Source organism: Solanum stenotomum, chromosome 12 (assembly GCF_019186545.1).
Source record: "Solanum stenotomum isolate F172 chromosome 12, ASM1918654v1, whole genome shotgun sequence".
In the NCBI taxonomy this organism is placed as follows: Eukaryota; Viridiplantae; Streptophyta; class Magnoliopsida; order Solanales; family Solanaceae; genus Solanum; species Solanum stenotomum.
In genome coordinates, this window is record NC_064293.1 from 33,225,522 (window position 1) to 33,234,780 (window position 9,259).

At 29.1% G+C, this 9,259-nt stretch overlaps 1 pseudogene; it reads right to left on the bottom strand.

The window, feature by feature from the left end:
- Positions 1-271: 271 nt before the first annotated feature.
- Positions 272-3,139, bottom strand: LOC125848664 (alpha-farnesene synthase-like; annotated as a pseudogene).
- Between the last annotated feature and the right edge of the window lie 6,120 nt (positions 3,140-9,259).

A 9,259-nucleotide genomic window follows, 5' to 3' on the forward strand; every position in this document is an offset into this window, starting at 1 on the left:
ACCATGAAATCTACTTGTCTTGATGAGAGAAGTGAGAACCTATTCTATTTCAACATTTCTCTTGCATATAGGCCGTACCGTGAAATTATTGTTGGTATGACCATTAGTAAAATTATTAAACTTTTGGAGTCTAGAAATGATACTCATAATAATGTAAAATAATTTTTAACTTAATCATAGTGTATAGTATACAGAACTTAATTCTTTTTATCTTCTTATTGATACACATAACAACAGATTCTAAAAGTCCAGATAACGATTGTCTCCGCAATTATGTAATAGGTTGAACCAAGTTAAGAAGGATCTGGTGTCGAGTTTCTCCATCTTGAACCCCAAATCCATCTCCAGAATGGTACATGAGATGTGCCATTCGTGCTCCATTTATTACATGATTAACAATTTTTCTATGTGATGTAGAAAGCTTATTAAAATGGTAATTAATCTTCTTCCACGAATCCAAAATTATGCTTTTGATATATTCTCTGGCTACATCTTCTGACACATTTTCTTGTTGCACGTAACATATAATTGATGAAGCAACGTCACCTCTCTCTAGCTCCGCCTACATGATTCAAATGTTATGAAAAAAATTATATATAACAGATGAATTTTTTTATTAGAATAGAATGAAATGAAAAAAATTAAGAGTTTGAGGTATTACCGTTGAGGTACCTTGGTCATTGCAAAGTCGAATTATGATCGAGACGTGGTAAATAATTTCTTGGCAATTTTTGCATAAATCAAGATTTTCATTTGTTATTTTATTTGTCATACAATATATCACATGAAAAGAAAATAATGAACCGGATGATGAGATCCACCCATTATCAAGATAATCTTCAAGTGTTGGAATATGACCTTCATAATGCCACGTTGCTTCCACCAGCAAGGCTTTACAAAAGTTGACCCACTGGATTATTGGAACAACAATATCAGAGACTTTCCTCAAACATGCATGAAAAAATCATGTATAAAATTAATGAGCATGTGTTAGACATGCAAAAGGGAAAGAAGTCTTAACAACTTTTTTAATTTAGATTATGTATATATATTTTAAAATCTACTTAATATCTTGTTGTCAAATTCTAAAGTTCAAAACTGGTAAACTTAATTATAATTCAGATCTTCCTCTGCTCTTGATATTTTACGTGGTGTGAATCTAAATTATATTCCAAAACTACATTTTATATTTTTACAAGCATTATATATCCAGAACATATGTTACATGTGAAAGAAAAAGACTTACCACTTTAGAATTAGTACTTACCCCTTGTTTCAGATAAGGTAATGTTGAAGGGCCACCCTTTTGTTCTTGAATTTCAACACAAATCTCCTCCATGGTAGCATGCAACGCCCTAAAACAGATCTGCATACACTCTGGTAGCCGCTCTACTTCATTTGGGTCCCATCTAATTAATTTAATGTCAAAATTAAACTTGTTTTTAATGATTATAATTAAAAAAACTTAATTGATTTATAATTAACTTGTATCAAATTAAATGTTGTGAGGACCTACTTCNAACTACCCATGGCCTATATATTGTTGTCAAATTCTAAATTTCAAAACTCGTAAACTTAACTATAATTCAGATCTTCCTCTGTTCTTGGTATTTTACGTGGTGTGTATCTGAATTATATTCCAAAACTACAATTTATTTTTTTACAAGCATTATCCAGAACAAATGTTACATGTGAGAGAAAAATACTACTTTAGAATTAGTACTTACCCCTTGTTTCAGATAAGGTAATGTTGAAGGGCCACCCTTTTGTTCTTGAATTTCAACACAAATCTCCTCCATGGTAGCATGCAACGCCCTAAAACAGATCTGCATACACTCTGGTAGCCGCTCTACTTCATTTGGGTCCCATCTAATTAATTTAATGTCAAAATTAAACTTGTTTTTAATGATTATAATTAAAAAAACTTAATTGATTTTTAATTAACTTGTATCAAATTAAATGTTGTGAGGACCTACTTCTCTATGGCACGGGTGAATTGTTGCACGTCGGCGAAAGAAGCATAAATATCATAAACATCATCTATTATTAGCACTAATTGAATCACTTTGGTTATCCATTTTCTAATGCTTCCATGTTGAGCCTCTGATGCAATTCCTACAGCGTAAAAGAAGCTTTCTACTATTCTGTCCCTTGTAAACTCTAAATCTTCAACTATGCAAAGATTCCTCCACCATCTGTTTAATTCGATCACAAAAACAAATAATTGAGGTGAACCGTCAAGAAAAGAAAATGATTTTAATATAGGAGTACTTACCTTATAACATCTTTGAGATCATTTTGGTGCGTGGCTTGAATGATATTAAAGTTAAGTTTAGCTAATTTGAGCAACATTGGAATATTTGTGTTGTTGGAATTTTGAGCAGTATTAATAATGTGTGTTCTAACATCGTACCATCTCACTCTCCATGCCAAGGGATTACTAGTAAATCTGTCAACAATATCTGACAATAATATTATGTCATTTAGTAAATTTTCACCATCCATGCGGCCTTAGATGTGACCCTTCAAAAAGCTCCAACAATAATAATAATAATAAAAAAAAAGAGTAAAGAGTGGAAATAGGAAAATGTTCAACTTAAAAGAGTTAATTTCTCAAATGATCGACTAGTACCTTGTGAAGCATTGTAGCCAAGTTCAGTAAGAAGCTGCCTGAAGCACAAAGGAGTAGCATAGTGATTGGAACTACTTTTCATGGAGTAGATAATTGTATTTTCCAAAGCTTTCTGTATTTCAACCTCAAAGTAACTAGTTAGGCCAAGTTTGTCAATTGTATCTATAAGCTCTAGCTGAGCCACTGGACTAGCATGAGTGTCTGAAAACGTACAACACACTTCCTCTTTTAGCTTCTCTGCTTTAACTTTGTACTTCTCTTCCTGCACGACCAAATGTAATACTAACTATGAAATTAAAGTACGTACGTAAGTAATAATTAAATGACTTAAGATTATGAATATATACTCACAGAATATTGACTTGTAAGAGAAAGTAGATGATCATATTTCCAATTGTTTGGTTTATAAGTAGAAATCTTTTCAGGATGACTTTTTTTTTCTTTAGTATGATAAAGTTTCTGTGTCTGCATGGTTGAAACAATTGACACTATGTTTCTGCAAGCCATGATTTTTAGATAATAGAGTAGCACATTACAAGGTATGAAATATATATAATATATATAGAGTAATAAGGAGGAATAAGCATGCAACATGCGTAATTAAGCAATTAAATTGGTGGTAGTTGAAAATTGAATTTTCTCATGACCTCAACTTCAACTTGCTCTGCAACTGCAACATGGGTGTACGTAGTTGAAAAGTAGTACATTTCAGCTTCACACTTACTGTACGTTGATTACATGTGGGTTGTTGTATACTAATGAGTTAATTAGTGTTAAAAAACATCGAGTGTGACTTTCATACCTAAACTATCATTTTAATATTATTCGTACAATTCTCATTTATTGAGCTAGTTTTGTGGATTGAATCAGCCCAAGATTTATTTCATTATATATGATATCAGAACAAGACTCATCTTAAATATTTTAGTATTTTGATGTTGGAACCCCATATTCAATTGTTCATGCTCCAAATGTCGTGTCGTCGTGGATGTGACAGAAGAGTTTCACATTGTTAGACTCAAGGGTTGAGTGGTCGCTTAAATATGATTTGAGCATTTTTTAACTCTTAAATCAGCTAGATTTTGGGTTAAGTTATGTTCAAAGTTTATGCTTTACGGATGATTAATTGGATGACTATTATTAAGATTGTAGGATGCAGATCGTTAAATAGAAAATTCTAATTTTACATACCTATTCATTCATTGAATATTTTCAATATAGTTATTACTTAGATCAGAAGTAGGTTGATGTTCTACTGCTTTTATTTATAGGGTGTTAGATAGTATTTTAATATGATTTCTGATAACAGAAAAAAAAAAAGGGGGTTCAATTAGGTCAAATCTTTTTATTTTTAAATAACCTAATTATTTTTGTTATTCAAAAATAGCCGCTCAGCCACTTTTTTGGCCCACTTTTATTTGAATTGTTTCAGTGTTAAAGGTGTTGTTTGTAATTCGGTGTATTGTAGGAGTTGACGAAGTGAGTAATCATATAATGACCAAGATAGATTGTTGTGGTGGTAAGTATAATCTTATCCTTTATATATAGAGTCGTCTTTGTTAGAGAGTGTTTTATTGTCCAATAAAAGATTTTCTAGTGCAAATTCAGATTTAATCGGACTCAAATATAAATATTGAATACAAAATAGAAAATAAAATAAAAAATCAAATACTCATGTAATGATGTCATATGATGATGTTGTGGGAATTGTCGTAAGCAAATTGTCGTAAGGGCCTTCGATTTTTATTTTTTTTTGTTTGTTTCACTTTTTTTTCATGTCAATTTTATTGGGCTTTTGTACAGTATATGGTGGTCGTGACACGTGCAAAATTCTATTTTATCCACGGAAAGCACGAAGAATTTTTTTTGAATTTCTTTTATATTTTAGAGTTAAGTTCATAGATACTGTAACATTTACTGTACTGTTATTTATTATATTAGTCAAACAAATAATTCTTTGTCTATTCAATGCTTAGCTCAAATTCTAATGATTAAATGTGAATCGTTAATAATTTATTAAAAAATTAAAAAATTAAGTTAATATTTAAAATTTGAAACTAATTAGAGGAGATTTGAGTTGGATAAAACTGAAGAAAAAATCAACTTAGTGAGAAAGATGAACTATTGCAGTGTACAAATAGTGTATATATATGAATGTATATACATCTATAATAAATAATTTTATTTCAATATACACGCTTATATATTATTTATACAATATTGATACAACATAAGTGTATGTGCTAGCATAGGCTCAATATTTTTTATTTTTTTTGTCTCACTTTATGTGACATAGATAAAATTTAGAGAGTCAATTAAATTTTAATATGATTTTTAAATATTTTAAGTTGGTAATTATTGTAATTTATAATACTTTTTACGTTTTTTTTTAGGGGAAAATGACAAATATACCCCGCACTATCGTAAATGATATGCAAATACTCTCCGTTTTATTTTTAGGACATTGGTGCCCTTGTCGTCCAAAAACTAGAGCATATATACCTTTTATATTTGTCTTTTTCCCTAATTTTTAAATAATATATGTTATTTCCGTCCCAATATATGTAGCACATATAAAATTTCAAGAGTCGATCAAATATTGTTAATTATTGAGATTTACAATACTTTATACGTAGTTTCCAAATTAAATAATACATGTTACTTCTTTTGTCTCATAAAAAAATATTTTTAGTTGTCAATTATCATGATTTATAGTATTTTTTTTTTTTATGTAATTCTTAAATATATAAAAAAAATTAAAATAAGATAAACAAATTAAAACGAAAGAAAAAAACTGGCAAATATATATGTAAGTGTGGAAAGACACAGGTAATGCAGACATGTTGACCATTATATATATATTGTTAATTTTATAATTACGTAACAAATCAATAAAATTAAATGGAATAGGACCAAATTCGAATAGCAACTTAAAAATACGAAAAAAACGTTGTAAAATATGCAAGATGAGAAAAGTATTGCATGGACGCGGAAATATTAATTCCAAGGAAGAAATACTCAATTGACTTACTTCTTCTTTGCAACTTGATGCAGTCGCCCTTACGAAGAACGTGATTATTAGTGTATTCCGTGTGGAAACATCTGAGTTAGATATTCATCATTTTCTACAAAAAAAAAATAAAATAGCACTAAAGAGTACACAATTTTTTGACTATAATAATTTCAAAAAATAAAATAAATAATAATAGTCAAAATTGTAGAGAGTTACGTTGTAATGTTTGATATTTACTGTTAGTGGTGAAATTGAAATGGCCATGGTGTTGATGGTTACATTGAATTGAGCGCTCATATTGGACAACCTCTAATAGAAAAAAATGTCTTTGAACCACCTTTATAATTGCAAGAATATTTTTGTGCAAACAACACAACAAAAGAGTAAAATTGATTATTTTGGAATAGTAGAAGTCAAATTTAACCCTTTTTCCTTGATAATACTGGAAATCTGGAAAAGAAGACAATACATATAACGATTTTTGTGAACCAACTTCGAAATCTCTTCAACATGAATATAGTAATTAACTTTATCCAATGTTTAAAAACAAATAAAAAGCATACGTCTTAATTTAGTATAAATATATAAACATTTAAGACCTATCAACTATATAAACATTAGTTTAAATCAAAGGCTTTTGATGGAAAATATTCATCGGTACTCTATATGTACACCAAATTAAACAATTTAATCGTAAGAGTCTCATAACTTAAAAACTGATATTACTTATATATGAATGATCAAGGGATAATCACATTAAATCTGTGAAAATTTCACATGACTCACCCGCATAAGCAGTGACTTGATTTTAGGTTCAAATATAATCCGGAGAACATATAAAATAATTTCATAATCTTTATTCATTTTGTGATTATAATTTTTTTTTGGAAAAAGGACAAATATATTCTCGAACTATCGTAAAAGGTATGCAAATACCCTCCGTCATACTTTTGGGACATTGGTGTCCCTGCCGTCCAAAAACTAGAGTATACTAACGGACATACACGTGTCATAATCTTATCCACCAATCCGATATTTATCGACGGATAAGATTATGTGTCCCTATTTAGTCTTCCGTTAGCGTGAAGGGCATATATGCTCTAGTTTTTGGACGGCAGGGGCACCAATGTCCCAAAAGTATGACGGAGGGTATTCGCATATCATTTACGATAGTTTAGAGATNTAAATAATAAGAGTCAAATTTGTAGAGAGTTTTTGGACGGTAGGGACACCAATGTCCCAAAAGAATGACGGAGGGTATTTGCATACCATTTACGATAGTTTAGAGATATATTTGTCCTTTTTCCTTCTTTTTTTTGTTGATACTTTGACCATTTATTTTAAACACTAAGGACCCATTTGTCCATAGATATTGAATGTATATTTTAGTACATTTTTGGCAAAGTCTGTTCGGCCATAGAATTTGTTTATTTATGAAATTTTAAAAATAAAATTCCAAAATCTAGTAGCTAAAACTTGTTTTCGAGCCAAATCATTTTGGCTTCCATTTCAGCTCATATTCGTCCTTTGGTTACAATTTTTTAAGTTTTGGCTAATTGAGGTGTTAGTGTGGAGGAGTATTTGTCTTGTTGGTTGATCGGACCAAGAGTCATCAGTATGAGGATTCTCAATTACTTGCACTATTAGAAAGAAAAAAAGAAGAAGCAATCACTAAGATAAAATAAAATTATGGAATAATTATATAACTAAGCTAACATTTAGTACTTAATTATGCTACATTTCTATAATTTTATTTAATTATAGAAAATGGTTAAATTGGGCCCCACTTTTGGTATAGAATGTGTAGTAACTCAATTCCCCTTTTATACAAATCTTCCTACTATCTCTCTTCCACTCTCACTTAATTTTATCCATAAAATCCTTCCTTCCGTTTTTATTTTTTTGTATTTGTATCATTTGTTTCAATTTCTCCCATTGTTTCATAGTTTTCAGCCATAATCTCAAATATCTCAGCCATAAGAGAATCACTCGAGGTATTCAAATGCATGCACAAAAATTGGACGATTTCTTATCTTTATGTAAGACAAGAAATTGCATCTACAGGCAACTAATCGAAGAAGAAGAAGAAGTCCAATCTGACTCAATGGACCAACGAAATGGGGAAGGAATTGTGGTTTTGTATAACTTAATTTCTATATTTTAATGAATTCAATTTTTTTATTTTTGTATAATGTTACGGGGTTTTTCAGATGTACAAATATTAATTTTCAGATTTTATACAAATATGTACATTTAATTGTATATTTTTTTGTCCATCAGTGGTACATATATGATAGATTCATTTATATTTATCAATTAATTTTTTTATATTTGATTTGTTGACATATTTGATTTGTATAAGTTATGAAAAATTTCTAACTATAAATATAACTCTACCGGTCAATTACACGTATAATAATACGTATAATAATAAATCTAGTAGTCACTTCATACATATATACAAATTCATTATGATTTTCAAACAATTATACAAAAATTATATCAACAAAATTATACTTATACAAAATAAAAGTGCAATGTATACGTTTTTAGTAAATGCAATAGCTAACTCATATAAGTCAATGTATACAAATATAAATACAAAGTAATTGATAATAAGCAATTGTTAGTATGAAGAGAGTCATATTTGGTATGAAACTCTAATGAGATACAATATCATAATTTATGGGATTATTTTCTTTTTTCTCAACCGAACTCATTGTCTAAATTCATTAAATTTTTTGAAAAACGAATTGTATATAATATTAAATTCATGTGAAATATACAATTAGGCAACAAACTGTAGCTAATGAACCTAATTAAGTTTCCTATAGTAGCTATTTGTGAAATTTTCCCTAAAATTATTAATTTTTTAATTGCTTAAAGAGACAGTGAACAGACCTTTTTTATTATAATTAATTTTTTATGTGTGTTTGCTGAACAATTTTATCTTATAAAAATGGAAGGATATACTATTATTTATTTGAGATGAAGGAGTACATATCACTTCATCACAATTCTTCTTGGCCATTTTTAATAATGTGAATACCAGGAAAAGTTTCGCATGGTACTTAGGGCCTGTTTGGATTGACTTTTGGCTTATGACTTATAAGCCAAAAGCCATAAGTTAGGATTTCTAACTTATGGCTTTTGACTTATTTTTGATATTTTAGCTTTAAAATAAGTGCTTATAAACATTTTTTAACTTTACCCAAACACTTCAAAACTGCTTAAAAGTTATTTTGGCTTAAAAACACCCAAAATAAGTCAATCTAAATGGACACTTAATCATTTGGGGAATAGACACACCTACAAGTGAATTTTATTAGCCACGTAAGATTCACTATAAATTTAACACCTATTTTTTTTCAATAAATCTATCAAGCTTATGATAAAAGATCAAAATAAATACATACCAGCAATAGAAAACTCTTCCACATACTTTTTTTTTAAAAAATCCATGAAAACTACTAGTATTTCATTACATTTTTAGTGGCCGATATATAGAAATGGTTGTTGAATGCTAAATTTGAAGATTTACAACCAAACAAAAAAAGGAAAGAAAAGGACTTAGTACATATCCACTTTATTTTTCTCTATCACTAATGATAAAA